The 18,851-nt window shown below is 35.3% G+C and overlaps 1 protein-coding gene across 1 annotated transcript in view; it reads right to left on the bottom strand.

The window, feature by feature from the left end:
* TMEM131 (transmembrane protein 131) overlaps nt 1-18,851 on the bottom strand; it is a 181,294-nt gene that overhangs the window by 133,882 nt on the left and 28,561 nt on the right. The gene's annotated exons all lie outside the window — the stretch shown is intronic.

Below are 18,851 nucleotides of genomic sequence, written 5' to 3' on the forward strand. Positions count from 1 at the left end.
GTGATATGACCTGGGATCAGTAGTTAAAACAGACTTGGTAGGGGAGTGGGAGAGGAAAATGGCAAAAGGCGATTATTCTGTTCCAAGAAAGTGAATACGATGAGAAGCCAAGATACAAAGCCAGCATACTTTCACCACACAATCCAGCAAGTGTGCTCTTAGGTATTTACCCAACTGACTTGAAAACGTATGTCCATAAAAGTCTACATGAAATTCTTTACAGCAGCTTTATTTATAATCACCACAACTGGACACAATCAAGATGTCCTTCAACAGGTGACTAGACAGACAAACTGTAGTACATCCATACAACGGACTACTATTTGGTGATAAGAAGTAAAAGAAAAGGCTACACACATACTGTACAATTCCAAGTATATGACATTATGGATAAGGCAATACTATAGAGATGATAAAAAGGTCAGTGGTTGCTAGGGATTTGGGGGGAGAAAGAAAAGGTTGAAAAAGTGAGCACAGCAAATTTTTCAGGGCAGTGAAACTACAGTATTCTGTATGATATTGTAATGTAGATACATGACACTATGCATTTGTCAAAACAGAACTCTACGGGACAAACAGTGAACCTAATGTATGCAATTTTTAAAAATCTTTAGGTCTTGGCCAGTGTGGCTCAGTTGGTTGGAGCATCACCCCAGACACCAAAAGGTGGCAGGTTCAATTCCCAGTCTGGACACATATCCAGTTTGCAGGTTCAATCCCCAGGCAGGGAGCGTACAGGAGGCAGCTGATCGATGTTTCTCTCTTTCTCTCTCTCTCTCTCAAATCAATAAATATCCTTGGGTGATGATTTAAAAAAAAATCATTTAGGGGATCAGGGGATCCCATGATGAAATGCAGAAAGTGACAAATCAATTTCACTATATTATAAATGTATGAGTATGAAACCAACTCACTAAAGGGGGGTTGAGTGGAGAAAGGTGCTAATATAAGTAACTTGGAAATTAGTGGAATATGTAAGACTACAGATTAGTGGAATCTGTAAGCAAAAGTACATAAGCACTGAACTCTAGCTGATAAAGTTATTTCCCACAGGGGTTATAATTGGGTTAATAATTCTGATGCTGATACATGTATACTAGAATTGAACAATTAAGTACATGGATGATAGATGGTGGGAGTTAAGATTGCTCACTGTTGGAATAAGAGTTTATACAAAAGCAAGGGAAGGAGGCTAGAATGATCTACATGGTAATTAATGGGTTAGAGTTGGCAACATCAGTATGGACTCGTGTTTAGCTTAATACAGATACAGATGGTTACACACAGAAGTTTATGGATGTGTATATATACAGGTTAGTATACACACATAAGTTTCCTGGCTCTGTCAGTGGAGAAGGCCTAGAAACAATTATGTGCCAGCAGCAAAGAGCACACTTAGCACCCAGGTATTGGTTTCTAATACCATCCTCCGACAAAAGGAACCAAGGCTTCCTGGAGAGGTAGCTGAATCTAGGGCTACGGTAGGAAAAATACAAGAGGAAACTGGAGCATCTTGCGGTGCCAGAAAGTGAGAAAGTGCTAAAAACAAAACACAACACTGATGGGAATATGTCAAAGGGATGTAAGGGAACAGGAGGAGCCAGAGCTAAAACAGCCTGAGCAACGAAATCAAGCAGTATTAGGTTATCACCCAGAGCATAAAATATCCGTGAGTCCATATTGATATGTGAGTGACCAAATAAAAAGTGGGGGAGAAGACACAAAACTCCTAGACAAAAGAATTCTAAATAATTTACACAGAAACTCTTCTACCTAGATGGTGGAGTGTAACTACCCACTCCTTAATCTTGAGATGCACACAGTGACTTCTTTCCAAAGGAAATGGTACACAGAGGAGGAAAAAAAGCAGTAAATTCACGATGGAGAAACCTGACAAACGGTACCTCAGTTAGATGGTCAAGGTCAATTTCCAGAGTGAAGAGTCATGTTGATAGTATGTACCCTTGATATGATGTATAATAAGAATGGCACTTTTATCTCTGTGGTCTTCCTCCCAAAATCACTTAGCCCCAGTCTCATCATGAGAAAAACACCAGACAACTCTCACTGAGGGACATTCTACAAAGTACCTGACCAGCATTTCTGAAAACTGTCAAGGTCATAAAAAACAAGAAAAGTTTGAGAAACTGTTACAGCCCAGAGGAATCTCAGGGGACATGACTACTAAATGTAATGAGGTATCTTGGATGGGATCCTAGAAAAGAAAAAGAAAATAAGGTAAAAGCTAAAGAAATCTAAGTAAAATATGAGGTTCACTTAACAATAATGTATTAATACTGGTTCATTAATTGTAAAAAAAGTACCACATTAATGTAAGATGTTAATAATAGGGAAAACTGGGTAGGGGGTATACAGGAACACAGTACTATCTTTGAAACGTTTATATAAAACTTAGATTGTTCTAAAAAGTTAATTTTAAAAAAACCACAAAACAATGGCATCTCATTTGGTTTACTATGGCATTCAATGACTCCTCTTCATTGGTTTTTGGCCATTCGGGAAAGAAGCTTGCTAATCCCCAGTACCTGGCTTTTCTAGTATGGCTAAAGCTGAAAGTCAAGCAGCAGAGTGAGATACCAGCTAATCAGATTACTTTACATAACTGAGTGGTGTTTTCCTGCCTGGTGAGCATCATTTTCCCCTCATTCTAGTAATCACATCTTGATGTTACTTTGGGAAACCCATGTCCTCCATTTCTTGTGTTTCTCTTTAACCACAGTGCCAAAATTTCCCGGGGCTGGTACATTTCCCGGTGCTGAGAGACTAGAGAAAGAAGCTGACAGTCCATCATTACATCAAGAGTTTATTAAGGGAAGTTACATATGAGGAGTGTCTTGGGTGGACAAGAGAACATGATTATTTTCTGCCTCTGTAGCAGGTGGAGTTATATAGAACAGGGCAGGATGGATAGGGACACTGAGGCAAGACAGGCCCCAGGTAAGGAAACACCACCTTAGAGCTTGTCTGGGGCACAGCAAAGGCAGTTCCAGGAACCAGCAAGCCTGGAGCAAAAGGGAGGGGTGGAACAGACAGTTTCTGAGGGAATTTATGGGAAGCACTCTCTGTTCTGGCCTAACTCTAGTTTTGTGGATCCAGCAGTGGTCACATCATAAAACAGTCTCTTCTCCATACAACCTGTTCTACTTCTGTTCATTCCCCACCAGTTCTTAGTATACAGGTAACATTCAATGAATATTGAGAGCATGGAGGAAATCCCACCTTTTTGCTCAGGTATAAGTTGGTATTTGCACTTCCTGGTGCAAATGACCTCTTTCTAGTTGTTGCCTCTAGTTCTAGCTTGTAGCTGAATTTCAAACCTGAGATCAGAGCTAATGAATCCAACAGGATTAGTGACACAGGGTACATCTAGAGCACATAAGAATGTCTCTACAGAAAGTGATAAGCTGTTCAGAAAAAAGGACTTGTGAGTGTAGAAGGTTCTGCCCAGCTCACCCATTTCTTATCCCCTTCCTCACCTCTTAACATAAACTGAAATTTCATATAATCCAGAAAATCTATTTTTGTTATGCTCCTGTTGAAGACAGATTTATCGATGTAAGAACACAAGGAACTAACAAGAATTAATTGACTAGCCAGATGCTCTCAATGTAAGAGACAAAAAGTAGGAGTTCCTAGTTAGAAACCGTCCATTTAGTTAATAGAGAAAACTGCCAAGAAAGTACTGGAAACATACTTTATTTGGTGGCTGCTATCATCACATAAGTCAAGCTAGAAGATCAACTTTTATCTAACTGATAAGAACTAAATAAAGGCAGTAATATAATTTGAGTGTATAGTATTTTTAATTAAAAGCTTTTAAAACAACATCAAGTACCTCAGTTGAAAAACATAGTAGCAGCTGATTTATAAAGTCCTAAAAGGAAAATATTATGTTACACATCATCAGCTTTCCTTAAAAGGTGTAGAAATGAACAGAATTCAAATCTGGCATGAAACGACTTAGGATATATTGCAGTGATGATCAATTACAATAACTTTAAATTAGATGCCTAGAAAAACAGCACTTACACTAGATATATACTTAATCATTTAATGTGTTAAATAAAAAAGTAACCAAAGCAAGTCAAATTCCCCCATCTCTACCTCTCTGGATTTGAAACCACAACTAATAGCTACTTCCTCTCCCAAGAATTTTCCCCCTAATTTTATACTTGAAATGAATCCCAAACTGTCCCAATGTTTCCCAATTCAAGCAGCAACCGGATATAACAGAAATAAAAATAACATCTAATAATCATTGATCACTATGCTATATTAAACTTCAAATTAATACTGTGACGTAGACATTACAGATTTCATATAAATTGGCACAGTGAGATTACGTTCCAGGTCACTCAGCAAAGAAAGTAGCTAGAGATGGACTATAAAGTTCAGCAATGGGGCCCCAGAATCTATGCTTCTAAACCCATCACTATTTTTACTTTCAAAGTAAATGTGACAGCCCTGGCAGGGTGGCTCAGTTGGTAAGAATGCTGTCCTCATACACCAAAAGGTTGCAGGTTCAATTCTCAGCTAGAGCACATACCTAGGTTGTGGGTTCATTCCCCAGTTGGGGAGTGTACAGGAGGGAGGCAACCGATCGATGTTTTTCTCTCTCTCTCTAAAATCAATAAAAACATATCCTCAGGTGAAAATTAAAAGAAAAAGTAAATGGGATATTAATGCTTAGGACTAACAGCACCTTCAAGCAACCTAATTTTTAAAATTAGGCATATATTATTTCCAATAACAAGTGAGAAAAGGAGGGTATATATAATAAACAAAAGAGATTTCTATTTCTAGCTTTTATGATTCTATTGGTATTTACTCTATAAAGCTAGGCTCAGTAAGATCTACCTTAAGCTCCTCATATCCACCCTCATCACTATGATGCCTGAGTAACAAAGCTAATTATATTCAGTGTAAAAATCTCAATGTGTCAGTTGTTTAATGACTCACTTTCAAAACAGAAGTTCTTAAGTTTATTTCCTACTTGCCTACTTCATTTAGTAAAGAATGACATTTATAAAAGTAAAAACCCTTTACTTTAAAGGCAAACTTTACTATAATTTTTTTCTTCTAGAGATTTTTTTTCCTGAATATTGCGACTGATGACTAGATACAACCTGCTTGTTTTCATACATCTTTTACAGTAATTCCTGAAATAATATATGTTGTAAATAACCCATTAGATATACATGAGTGTGTACAAGGCATTAAGATTCCAGGCTGTCACCATCAAGTCCTTAATTTTGTAGCTTCAGTCTCTTCACCTACAAGGGGAGGTTAAATCAGTCATTTTTTTAAAAACCAGATTAAAGAAAAGGTACCCCGATGTTCATAGCAGCACAGTTTACAATAGCTAAGATCTGGAAACAGCCCAAGTGCCCATCAGTAGATGAGTGGATAAAAAAGCTGTGGGACATTTACACCATGGAATACTACGCAGCTGTAAAGAAGAATCTAGTGCTCTCTGGACAGTATGAATGGATCTGCAGAATATTATGCTAAGTGAAATGAGCCAGGCAGCAAAAGACAAATATCACATGATCTCGCTTATACATGGAATCTAAAGAACTTAATAAACTGATGAACAGAAATAGATTCAATGATATGGAAGCATGGATCAGACTGTCGAATGTCAGAGGGATGGAGGAGGGCGGGTGGGTGGAGGGGGAGAGAGTAACCAAGAATTTATATGCATCTATGCACAACTCAAGGACACGCACAATGGTGGGGAGAGGGACTGGGGAGGGGGAAGGGACAGGGTGTAACAGGTCACTGGGGAGAAAAAGGGACATCTGTAATATTTTAAACAAAAATAAAATTAAAAAAAGGCCACACAAGCAGGACTTGAAAGGGTCCCCAAATCCTGTGTCAAAGAGCCACCTTGCCTGAAATCCTTTCCTCCTGGTGTTTTCTTCTCTGTGTCAGCCTCAAAGCCACCCGAGAGGCCTGTGACTGCTCCAATCAGCTTCCTGTTATCCTCTACCATATGCCCTATTTTAACTCTTATCACAATCTGTAACTAGTTCCCGGTTTGCTTGTCATCTATGCCTAGGACAAAGTCTGAAAACTGAAAGATAAGAAACACTGGTTAAAATAATGACATTATTATTTCAAAATTAATCAACATTAATGGTATTAATATCCCTTTCATAGTTATATTTGCTCATGGTTGTGTTTCAGCAAAAGGCTCAGTAACAAAAATTTTTAAACATTCTAAGCTAGTTTTGTACGGACCCCTCTATCTATAAAGATACTTTATTACTGAAACTTTATTTCTTCACTCGCTAATTTTCTTATCTGAAAGATGTAATATACATCTAATTTACCTTCTTCCCACATTAAAAGTACAAAGGATGTATGAAAGAAACCCAATAAAAAAGTACAAATACTGGAATTCCCCAATTTTTAATGAAGTATAAGAAATGTAAAGAAATGACAAAGTACAATAACTAAAGTAAAAAAATTCACCAAAGGTACTCAACAGCATATTTCAACAATATGGAAGAAAGAATCAGCAAATGTGAAAATAGATTGAGATTATCTGGTATGAGAAACAAAAATAAATAAATAAAAAACGATTTAAAAATGAACAAATCCTCAGTGACCTATGAGATACCATCAAGAGTACTAACATTTGACAACTGGTGTCCCAGAAGAACAGGAGAGGAAAAGGGACAGGAAAAAATATTTGAAGAATAGTGGTATTGCCTGGCCAGCGTGGCTCAGTGGTTGAGCATCAGCCTAGGATCCAGAAGACTGCAGTTTGATTTCCGTTCAGGGCACATGCCCAAGTTGTGGGTTCGATCCCCAGTGGGGGGCATGCAGGAGGCAGCTGATCAATGACTCTCTCATCACTAATGTTTTTATCTCTCTCTCCTTCTCTCCTTTCCTCTCTCTGAAATCAGTAAAGATATATACATATATTTTTGAAAAGTAGTATTAGTTTTAACAAGACTTATATATTAACCTGTTAATTGTAATGGCCCGGACAATCATTTAAAAATAAAAGACTTAACAAAAAGTATTAATAGAGACAGGAGACATTTCATAATGATAAAGGGATCAACCTATCACAAAGACATAACAATTAGAAACATATATGCACCTAACAAGAGAGCTCCAAAATGTAAGAAAACAAAAACTGACAGAAATGTAAGGAGAAACAAGAAATTCAACAAAAATACTTGGAGAATTCAATATCCCACCTTCAAAAATGGATAGAAAAACTAGGCAAAATATCAACAATGAAATAATAATAAACTTGAACAACACTAGGAACCAATTAGACCTACCATCATCTATAGAACACTCCAATAATAGAATATACATTCTGCTCAAGTGCACATGAAACATTCTCCAACACACACAATATGTTAGGCTATAAAACAAGCTCCAAACACTTTAAAGGGAGTGAAATCATACAAAGCATGTTCTAAATTACAAATCAATTATAGAGGGAAATAAAAAATATGTGGAAATTAAAAACACAGTCCTAAATAACCAATATGTCAAATAAGAAATCAAAAGGAAAATTAGAAAATATTTTGTAATAAAAACAAAACCACATATACCATAACTTATAAGATGCAATGAAAGAAGTGTTAGGAGATAATTTATAGCTGTACATGCTTATATTTAAAAGAAACAAAGATCTCAAATTAATAACCTAACCTATCATTTTAAGAAACAGAAAAAGAGGAGCAAACTAAACACAAAGCAAGTAGAAAGAAGGAAATAATACAAGTTAGAGTAGAAATGAAATTGAGAACAGAAAACAGAGAAAATTCATCAAACAAAAATTTGGTTCCTTGAAAAAGATCAACAAAATTGACAAACTTTAGGAATGCTGAAAAAATTCATAAATGAAACAAGGAACTAATCTTACAATGATAAAAGGGATTTACCAACCTTATGAGTAAAAGGAATGAGAGGATAACTAGGAGAAACTGTACACCAATAAATCAGAGTCTACATGAAATGGACAAATAACCAGAAACAGGAAATTAACTCAACAATAAATAGAAAATCTGAATAGACCAATAACAAGACTGAATTAGTAATCAAAAATCCTCCCATAAAGAAAAGCCTAGGGACAGATGGTTTCACTGGTGAATTCTAACAAATATTTAAAAAAGGATTAACACTAATGCTTTACAAACTCTTACAAAAAATAATGAAGGGAAAACACTTCGAAACTTATTCTATGAGGCCCTAATACTGACACCAAACTCAGATAAAGTTATCACAAGAAAAGGAAACGACAGGTCCATATCTCTTCTAAATATGGATATCAAGTCTTCAACAAGATCCAAGCAACCTATATCCTGCAGCATATGCAAAGGATATTCCATGACCAAATGTAAGACGAGTATACTTTAAACTACAAAGCATCTACCCTGGCCAGGTAGCTCAGTTGGTTAGACCATCGTCTATTATACCAAGGTTTCGGGTTCAATCCCTGGTCAGGGCACATACAAGAATTAACTAGTGAATGCATAAATAAGTGGAAAAACAAATTTATCTCTCTCTCTCTTCTCTCCTCCTCCTCTCCTTCTTTCCCTCTCTCTCTAAAATCAATAAATAAAAAAAAACCAAAAATGGCAAAGCATTTCTGAAAGAAATTAAAGAAGACCTAAATAAAGGAAAAGACATCTGGTGTTCATAGGTTGGAAAAGTTATCAATATTAAAACTGCAATACTCCCCAAATTAATCTTAGATTCAATGCAATCCTTATCAAAATCCCTTTGCTTTTTTCCAAATTGACAAATAGATCCCAAAATTCTTGAGAAAATGCAAGAAACCCAGAATAGTCAAAACAATCTTGAAAAGGAACAGAGGGGGGACTCTCACTTCCAAGCTTCAAAACTTTCTACAAAGCTACACTAATCAAGACAGTGTGGTATTAAAATAAATATAGATGTATAAATCAATAGAACTGAGAGTCCTGAAAGAAACCTTCACATTTATTTATGGTCAACTGATTTTTGACAAGAGTGCCAAGACAATTCAAAGGAAAGGATAATCTTTTCAACAAATGGTGCTGGGATAACTGGATATCTGCATGCAAAAAAATGAAGTGGGACCTTACCTCACACCATACGCAAAAATTAACTCAAAATGGACTGAAGACCTCAGCGTCAGAGTTTAAACTATGTTTAGAAGGTTACTAGGTGTAAATCTTTGTAACTTTGGATTAGGCAATGTGTCTCAAATAGGATAAGCAATCAAAGAAAAAAAATAGATAAATTGGACTTCATCAAAATAAAAAACTTTGTGTTTCAAATGGCACTATCTAGAAAGTGAAAAGAAAACCCACAGAATAGCAGAATTTTTGCAAATGATATATTGGTTAAGAGGTATGTCCATAGAATATATAGAGCAAACTCTTAGAACTCAATTTTTAAAAAGACAAATAAATACCCCAATCAAAATAATGTACAAGGGATCTGAATAAACATTTCTCCGAAGACGATATACAGACAACAAACACATAAAAAGACACTGAAGATCTGTACTCAGAGAAATGCAAATCAAAACAAAGATATCACCACTTCACACATGCTAGAATGGCTACAATAAAATGAAAAAGGTAAACAATAAGCACTGGTGAGGATGTGAAGAAACTGGTAACCTATCAGTCACGGGTGGGAGTAAAAAATGAAGCAACCACTATGGAAAAACTCAAGAAGGTAAAAACAGAGATACCACAGACATACCAATTCCACTCAAGTATATACGTAAAAGAACTGAAAACATGTGCAAACTACAACTTATTTTAAAATGTTGATAGCAGTATTATTCATAATAGCCAAAAAGTAGAAAAACCCAAATGTCCATTGACTGCTGACTGATAAACAACATGTGTGAATCCTTATGATGGAGTAGATTTCTCAGCCACAAAAAAGAATGATACAACATTGATGAACCTTGAAAACATAGTGCAAAGTGGAAAAAGCCAGACACAAAAGACCACAGATTTTATTATTCTATTTACATAAAATGTCCAGAATAGAGAAATCCACAGAAATGAAAGTTTAATGTGCTTTCAGTTGCTACTGGCTGCTGGGAAGAAATGGAGCGTGACTGCTAATGCGTAGGAGGTTTCGTTTTGGGGTGATGGAAATGTTTTGAAATTAGAAGGTGGTGATGGGTGCACAAATCTATACTAAAAAAACCACTCAACTGTATATACTTTAAAAAGATGAATTTATGATATGGGAATTATATCTCAATGTTTTAAAATAAACAAAAAATGACAGTACATGGTTTTGTTTTCTATTCTCTAAATCTTTTAGAAGGTTGCCTGAATGACACTTTAAATACTTTGTAACTATGAGATAAAATGTACCTCTACTCCAGAAGAGTTTTAACCTTAATAGTCCTTTCACTATAGAAAGTCTTTTGTTAGTGTGTACATGTGGGGGCAGGGAGAACCAAAAGCAAATGATAACGCAAATGGGGCAAACTGTCAACAATAAGTCAATCTGGGTAAAAACGTGTTTTTTATTCTATTTTGATTCTTAGAAATTTTCTCAAAGTTTGAAAATATCTCAAAGTTTACAAGAAAGAAAACCATCTTGCAACTTACGAAAATGTGACTGTTTAAACATACTCTTTCTAAAAGCCTTCTGTCAAGCTATAGTAAACCTCCTTACTTAGTTATGGTGGAAATACTGGTTACAGAGGTATTCGGTATCCAAATTGCTTCCACAGATTAACTGTGATAAGAATCATAAACTGCCAAAGTGTCTGTGACTCCAGTGGTAGTCATTTAAAATGGTATGTTGACTCAGCTATTGTGCAGGGTTTTTATCTTGTGTGTTTCCAATATGTAATCACACATTATAAGACAATGTGTATATGCAATATCTGTACCGCATATATGTGTGTAACATACAACATCACATTCTAAATATTAGGTAATCATCCATATTTTATCAATATAGCTTTTATTCCACATGCCCTAAGAAATGACCAATGTAAGAAACTAGAAAATGAAGAGCAAATTAAACCTAAAATAGAAGAAAAATAATAAAGAATATAAATCAATAAAACATACAATAGAAGACAGAGAGGGGAAAAAAGCAAAAGCTTTTTGTTTAAGAAGATGAATAAAACTGATAAGCCTCTAGCCAGACTAGTCAGTAAAGAGAGGTCACAGAAAACATTAAGAAATGAGAAGCTGACAGGACTACATTTTCTATAGATATAAGAAGATTAATAAAGGAATATCATTAACTACTTTGTTAATATAGTCAACAATTCAGATTATGAGATGAATGAATTGTGTCAAAGACTCAAAATGCCAAAGATAAGTCAAGAAAAAATAGTTAACTTGAATAGCCCTACATGTATTAAAGAAATTATTTTGTAGTTAAAAATCTCATAAAGCAAACTCTAGGCCCAGATGGATTAAATGACAAATTTTTCAAATATTAAAACCCCACACACAATCCAATCAACTCTGCCAGAATATAAAAAAGGAGAAACTTTCTGTCTCATTTAATGAAGCCAGCATTCCTCTGCTAACCAAAAACAAAGACATTAAAAGAAAAGAACTACAGACCAATATCCTTCATTATTATAGATGCAAAAATTCCTATTAAAATTTCAGCAAATGTAATCCATTAATGTATAAAAAGTATCAACACATCATAACCAAGTGGGATTTATCCCAGGAATGCAATATTGGTTTAACATTTTAAAAAAATAATGTAATCCAACCTAACAAAAACAGGAAAAGCATTTGATAAAATCCCACCATCCTCCCTTGATAAAAAGATATTGACAAAGTAGGAACAAAAGGAACTTATTTAAGTTGATAAAAGCCATGTATAAAAGACACAACTAACAACAAAATAAATGGTGAAAAACAAAATACTTTGCTCTAAGAGCAGAACAAGCTAAGGATGTTCCCCATCAGCATTCCTATTTAATGTCATATTGAAAGTCTTAGCCAATGCAAGAAGGCAAGAAAAAGACATAAAAGCATGTAGATTGGAAAAGAGAAAATAAAATTGTCTTTACTCATAGATATCATTATCTTCAATGTAGAAAATCCTCAGAAATCTACAAAAAGTCTACTAGAATAAAAGCAAGGTTGATTCTAACTATCTCAAGTTACATAGAATGCTGATTTTTGAAACAGTAAAGGTTCCAGCCAGAAAATAAGTAAATAAAAGCAAGATCAGCAAAGTGACAGGATACAAGGGCAACACACAAAAATCAACTGAATTTCTAACACCACCAAGAAACAACTGGAAACTAAAATTGAAAACTACTTTTAATAGCATCAAAATATATGAAATACCTACCAAGTGGTATATTTGACAAAACATGGCTGGGAGAAACTAAAGAATACCTAAATAAAGATACACTTAAATTAAAAAAACTCCAAAATCCTCGATATTGCTAAGAAACCAGTTCTCCCCAAACTGATCTAGATAGTCAATCAATCCTCATCAAAATCTCAGCAGGCTTTTTGATAGAAATTTACAAGATGATTCTAAAATATGCACATGGAAAAGTAAAAGACCCAAAACATTAAGAATAATTTTGAAATAAAGAGGACAATACTGCCTGATTTTAAGACTTAAAGCCACAGTAATCAAGTCATTGTAATACTGACACAAAGGCAGTAGACAAATGGGCCAAAATAAAGATCTAGAAATAGACCCCCCCCCCATTTATTGTCAATGGATTTTGACCAAGGAACCAAGGCAATTCAATCAGGGGAAAAAAATCTTTTCAATAAAGAATACTGGTACCATTGCAGTCATATAGGAAAGAAAAAAAAGAACCTTGACACCTCGACACTTACAGAAATCAATTTGAAATGAATGACAGAACTTAATGTAAGCTAAACTCCGAAATGCCTAGACATCAGCCTAGGAAAAATTTTAGTGGCCTTAGGTTTGGCAAATATTTCTTAAGTAGGATGCAGAAAATCATGATAGGGTATAACTGATATACGATAAACTGTACACATTTAAAGTGTACAATTTGAGTTTTGGCCCATGTATACACCTGTGGAACTACCACCACAATATATGATATATGAGTGAAAAATTGGACATTATTTAAAAAAATTTTTTTTTAATTTTATCTTCAAAAGACAGCGCTACAAAAGTAAAAAGTACTAGCCACAGACGGGAAACTATTTGGAAAACATTTACCTGATAAAGGATTTGCATCTAAAATATGTAAAGAATTCTTAAAACTAAATAATAATAAACAATATAATTTTTAAATGCACAAAAGATCTGACCAAACACTTAAGCAAAGACAGTATGACTGGCACAGGAACAAAAGCATATGAAAAGATGCACAAGATCCTTAGTCTTCAGGTAAATGCAAATTAGAAACACAATGAGACACCAATACATACCCGCTGAAACGACTAAAATTTAAAATCCTTACTATACCAAGTGTTGGCAAGGATGTGGAGGGACTGGAACTATAACACATTGCTGATGGGAATATAAAATGGTGTAACCACTTTAGAAAACAGGTTACCAGTTACTGAAAGGTTAAACATACACCTATAGATCAGAATTCCACTCTTAGGTATTTATTCAAGAGAAAGTGAAACATGCAAATATTTGTACATGAATGTTGTAAGCAACTTTATTTGTAATAGCTCAAAAGAGGAAACATCCCAAATTTCTACTGATGAGTAAATGGATAAACAAATGGTGGTATAGCCACACAATGGAATACTATTCAGCATTAAAAAGAAACTATGGAAACATTCAACATCATGGATGAATTTCAAAATAATTATGCTGAGTGAAAGAAGGCAGATAAAGAGTATATACTTATATGATTCTGTTTATGTAAAGTATTAGAGTACGCAAACTGATCTATAGTGACAGAGAGCACAAGAGTAGTTGCCTGAGGTTGTGGGAGGGAGATTACAAAGGGTCCTAAAGAAACTTTAGGACAATGCATACATTCATCGTCTTTATTGTGGTGATAGTTCCACAGGTGTAAACATGGGCCTAAACTCAAATTGTACACTTTAAATGTGTACATTTACCATACACCAATTATACCTTGATTAAACCTTGTTTTTAAAAGGTAGTATTCCTGTCCATACTCTACACATGGCTTGTTTCTTTGGTTATTTTTTATGCAACAGCTTTTGAGGGATTCAAAATCGCTACCTCACATTAAAGACATGAAGTTTTTTCTCCAAAACTGCAGCCATCCTCCTCATCTTATTCCTTGCACCTACATACCCCAAAGGCCTATTATGTTGAAACATTCCCCTTCAGAAATACATAACTATGTCACGTGCTGATGACGGCTATCAATGTCATTAAGCTCAAGAGTTGTTTTTATAGAACAGCCAACATTTCAGCACAAGACAGAGAGGCGCATGAATACCTGTCAAGCCAGTATTTAACTACTGCATTAAACAGTGAATGGAATAAAGGATTTCTCAATGAAAAACACTGGCAAAGCTTTATATTCTACATTTTCATCTGGATGATAGTTACGCAAGCACAGTTGACCCTTGATCAACACAGGGATAAGGGCACTGACTCCCACGCAATAGAAAATCCAAGTATAATTTTTGACTCTCCCAAAAACTTAACTAACAGCCTACTGTTGACAGGAAGCCCTGCTAACAATATAAACAGTCTATTAACACATATTTTGTGTGTTGTATTATATACTGTATTCTTAAAATTAAAAGAAAATGTTAAGAAAATCATAAAATACACTTATAACATTTATTGAAAAAAATCCACATATAAATGGACCCATACAGTTAAAACCCATGTTGATCAAGAGTCAACTGTATGTATATAAGGAAATATTTTAAAATCCACTTAAGATGTGTGCACTTTACTGAATGTTATGTTTCAACAACAACAAAAATCAGTCAGTTTGAGTGTACAGTACTATATTTCATGGGCTTCCCTGACTTCTCCAGACATGTCTCTGTGGCTCTGTAACCCCAGTCGTCTCTCTCCAGTATACTGTGATCCTATGTCCCTAAACTTCCCTCTCCCCCTGCAACCCACTCCACCTTCCAGCAAAGAGGGTCAGGGAAGGGTCCTTTTATGGGACTATCAGATGGTAACAGACTGGGGAGACAGTTAATCTCAACAACCTAGGGGAAATATTGTTTTGACAGATTTTTTTAAGGTTAAGAGTATCTCAGAGATCACAGAGAAGATGAAGGAGTTCAGAGCCAGAACTAGGACATGAGTTGGTTGATTCTTAGAGTTCAGTATAAATCTACAACCTGGTTTATAGGCTCAAGACTCCAATCTAGTTTCTTACACCATGGAATTAAAAACTGCTCAGCTGTCAATTTGTGATCTAAGGTGACAAAATTTTAGCCAATAAAGATCAGAGAAGAACTAGACTTAGTTTTTTTTTGAGGCACAAACATCCTCATAACAGCCCAAATTTGCAATAGAGGGAGTACAGTGAGGCTGGATACAGCCAACAAACCAAGATTAACTCATTTCCTAGAGAACATATGCACTGTAGTTTCAGGATGTGAGTCACACATTTTAAAGTGAAAACAACAGAACAAGAAGAACTAAAACATCTGAACCAACCATCAACTCAACTAATGGTGGAGACTAGTATTAAATTAAGCACCACCAGAAATATTTTAAACAGCAAAATTCCCTTTGATTAGGTGAAATCAATGATCTAGCTAGAAAAACTTGGCCTTATTTAGGTTTTAGCATGAAGGTTCTGGTCTACTTTTGTGGTCTGTGGTTTTGTAATATGCCTTTGTGATGCTATATTGTCTGCTTTAGTCTTCTAGCTCCACCTGAGCTTCCACTGGATGCCTTCTGGTGCTACATGAAGGGTTGGAAGGCACTTCCTTAGGCCACATGGTATGACTGATGGAGGAATAATAGACCTGTGGGTGGACAGGACCCTGGACAGTTCTCTGGTCACCCCCCCCACCCCACCCCCCCATCGGTGAGCTGTCCCTGTATCTCTGCTACGGCTGCTGCTGGGGGCAGAACAGGCTCGGTGACACCACTGGGTAAATGTCTCACTGCAGAGTCCCTGTTGGGCTGTCCCCTTCCTCGTCCTTTGGCCACAGAAACCAGGTGTTTCTCTTTGTCTGTTTATGCATGTTGGTGATTCCAAGTTGGAGGCCCCTCCAGTCTGGGATATATGGGACATAGAACACAGGAAATCCACCACAGTGTCATTCTTTATGTCTTGAAGTCCAAGCCTTCTTTCCACCTTTCAGAATCTTGTAATGATTGTCTGTTAATCATCGTAACAGACAATCTTGTAATGATTGTCAATCTTGTAATCTTGTAATGATTGATTGTTTCCAAAGTATTTAGCTGTATTGAGAGGAAAGGAAAAAGAAGGGGAAAAGTAAGCCTAAGCCACCTTGTCACACTAAACCTAAAAAAAGTAAATGCTTGGTAAAATAAAAGGTTTAAATTGACCCAGAGTCTCCTAACATAACAGACAATGTGCAATACAAGAGAAAATCACTCATTTTACTAAAAACACACATGGTGAATAAGAAAAGATAACTGAAGCCAAAACCAAGACAAATCCAATTCGGAACTGACAAAGATCTTAAAGCTGCCACCATCACATTGTTTCAATAAGTAGTTATGAATTCACTTGAGAAAAATGAAACATACAAAACCTCAGTAGAGAAACAGAAGTTATAAAGAAAAAATAAATGGAAATTATAGAATTGAATATTAAAGAACTGAAAATGAAATCCTATGTGAATAAAAAAGTCCCAAATTTGAAGAATGACATAAACTTACAGAGCAAATCCCAGGCAGAATAAATCCAAAGAAGTCAAGTCACATCACAATTAAACTTCCAAAAACTAAAGACAAACTACTTAAAGGCAGCCTAAGAGAAATGACACTATACACATTACCTACAGCAGAACAATAATTCCAATAGCAGTGGATTTCTCGTCTGAACCCAGGTAGGCCCAAAGGAAGTGGCACATTCCTTAAGTGCTGAAATACAAAAACTGTCGACTGTATCTATAGATAGCAAAATCACCCTTCAGGAAAGGAGGAAATTATCAGATAAAACAAAACTAAAAACTCTGTCATTCCCAGGCCTATACCTAAAGAATGGCTAAAGGAAGTTCCCCCAAAGAAAGGAATTTCATAAAGGAAACAAGAATAAGGAAAGGGATAAAAAATAAGGGTAAACACAATGGACTATGCTTCTTCCTCATGACTTTCTTAAATTATACTTGATGGCTGAAACAAAGTTATAACGGCATCTGGGTGTTCAATGGAGGGAGAGGAAATACTTCACAAAGTTGTATTTTAAAATGTACAAAAGCAATTATGCTCACACAATATAAATAAGATGGAAACCTTAAGAAAAAGATTCCTTCAAAAAAGAAAATAAAAATAAACTCAAAGCAAGAAGAAAGAAAACAATAAAAAGAGGAGCAGAAATCAATGAAATTTAAAAAAGGGAAAGTAACAGAAAAATGAAACCAAAAGCTGGTTCCCGGGGGGGTGGGGGGGGGGTGGATCAGCAAAATTGACTAGCCTCTAGTAAGACTGATACACAAAAAAGAGAAAAGACAAAAACCACCAACACCAGGGATGAAGCAGGGGTAGCACTACAGTATTAAAGATCAGTAAGAGCGTACCATGAACAACTTTGTGATCATAAATTTGACAACTTGCAAAACAATGGACCAGTTCATCAAAGCCTCCAAATACCAAAGCTTCACCAAGATGAAACAGATGGCCTGCCTACACCTATAGCCACCAAAAACACTGAATTTGGCCATCAAAATATCTCCTAAAAGAGAAATCTTCATGCACAAATGGCTTTACTAAAGAGTTTTATCAAACATTTAAAGAAGAATTAGCACCAACTTTACATAATCTATTCCAGAAAATAGAAGATGGAATACTTCCCAACTTACTTTATGAGGCTAGTATTACCCTGATACCAAAGGGAGACAAAAAACATGACAAATTTTTAAAAAAACTACAAGCCAACATCCCTCATTAACTTAGGCATAATTAGAAGAGTTAAAGAACATTTCTTCAGTAATAGCGTAAACTAGATTATTTTTACTATTAAACATGACTTTTGTAAGGGCATAATTCAATTTTATTCACTATCAGTCTTTAAGAGTTTATTCCCTAAGTTTATAAAAATAAAATTGTCTAACAGCATTAATTTTAAAATGAAATTAGATGTTCAAACAAATGTGAGACGTTTATAAAGAGAAAATAAAAGGCTCCAAATTTGGCAGGTTCCAAACCAACAAAAAACTAAAAAACAAAAATCCTATTGTGCCTAAATATTCAATGTTTTACTTAAACATAAATTTTAGCATTACTATAGATATTGACTTCTTACTTATTTTTGAATTTAATTATTTATATATTTCATTATAATTATATGAACATAAAAATGTCATACTTATTTTTCTCTCTAGTACAGCAATTTTCAACCTTTTTCATCTCACAGCACACATAAATTACTAAAATTCTGTGGCACACCAAAAAATATATATTTTTTGCCAATCTGACCAAAAAAAAAAAAAAAAAGGTATAATTTTCATTCATTCACACCGGGCAGCTATTGTTATGCTGGCTGTTGTCATTTCTTTATTTGACAATCTAAGGGAAAAGAGGTCAGTGCCCCTAACTAGTCAGGTATTGCATGTTTTAAATTTTTTTGCAGCAAATCAGTTGAAAATTGCTGCTCTAGTAACTAGGCACAAATCTTAATTGACCTCATCTGTCCTGGTTTGCCTCAAAGCTCTAGGGATACCATTTTTGGTGTCAACCACTGGCTATAAACAGAAGGTACC

This window comes from Miniopterus schreibersii (genome assembly GCF_964146895.1).
Source record: "Miniopterus schreibersii genome assembly, chromosome: 13".
NCBI lineage: Eukaryota > Metazoa > Chordata > Mammalia > Chiroptera > Miniopteridae > Miniopterus > Miniopterus schreibersii.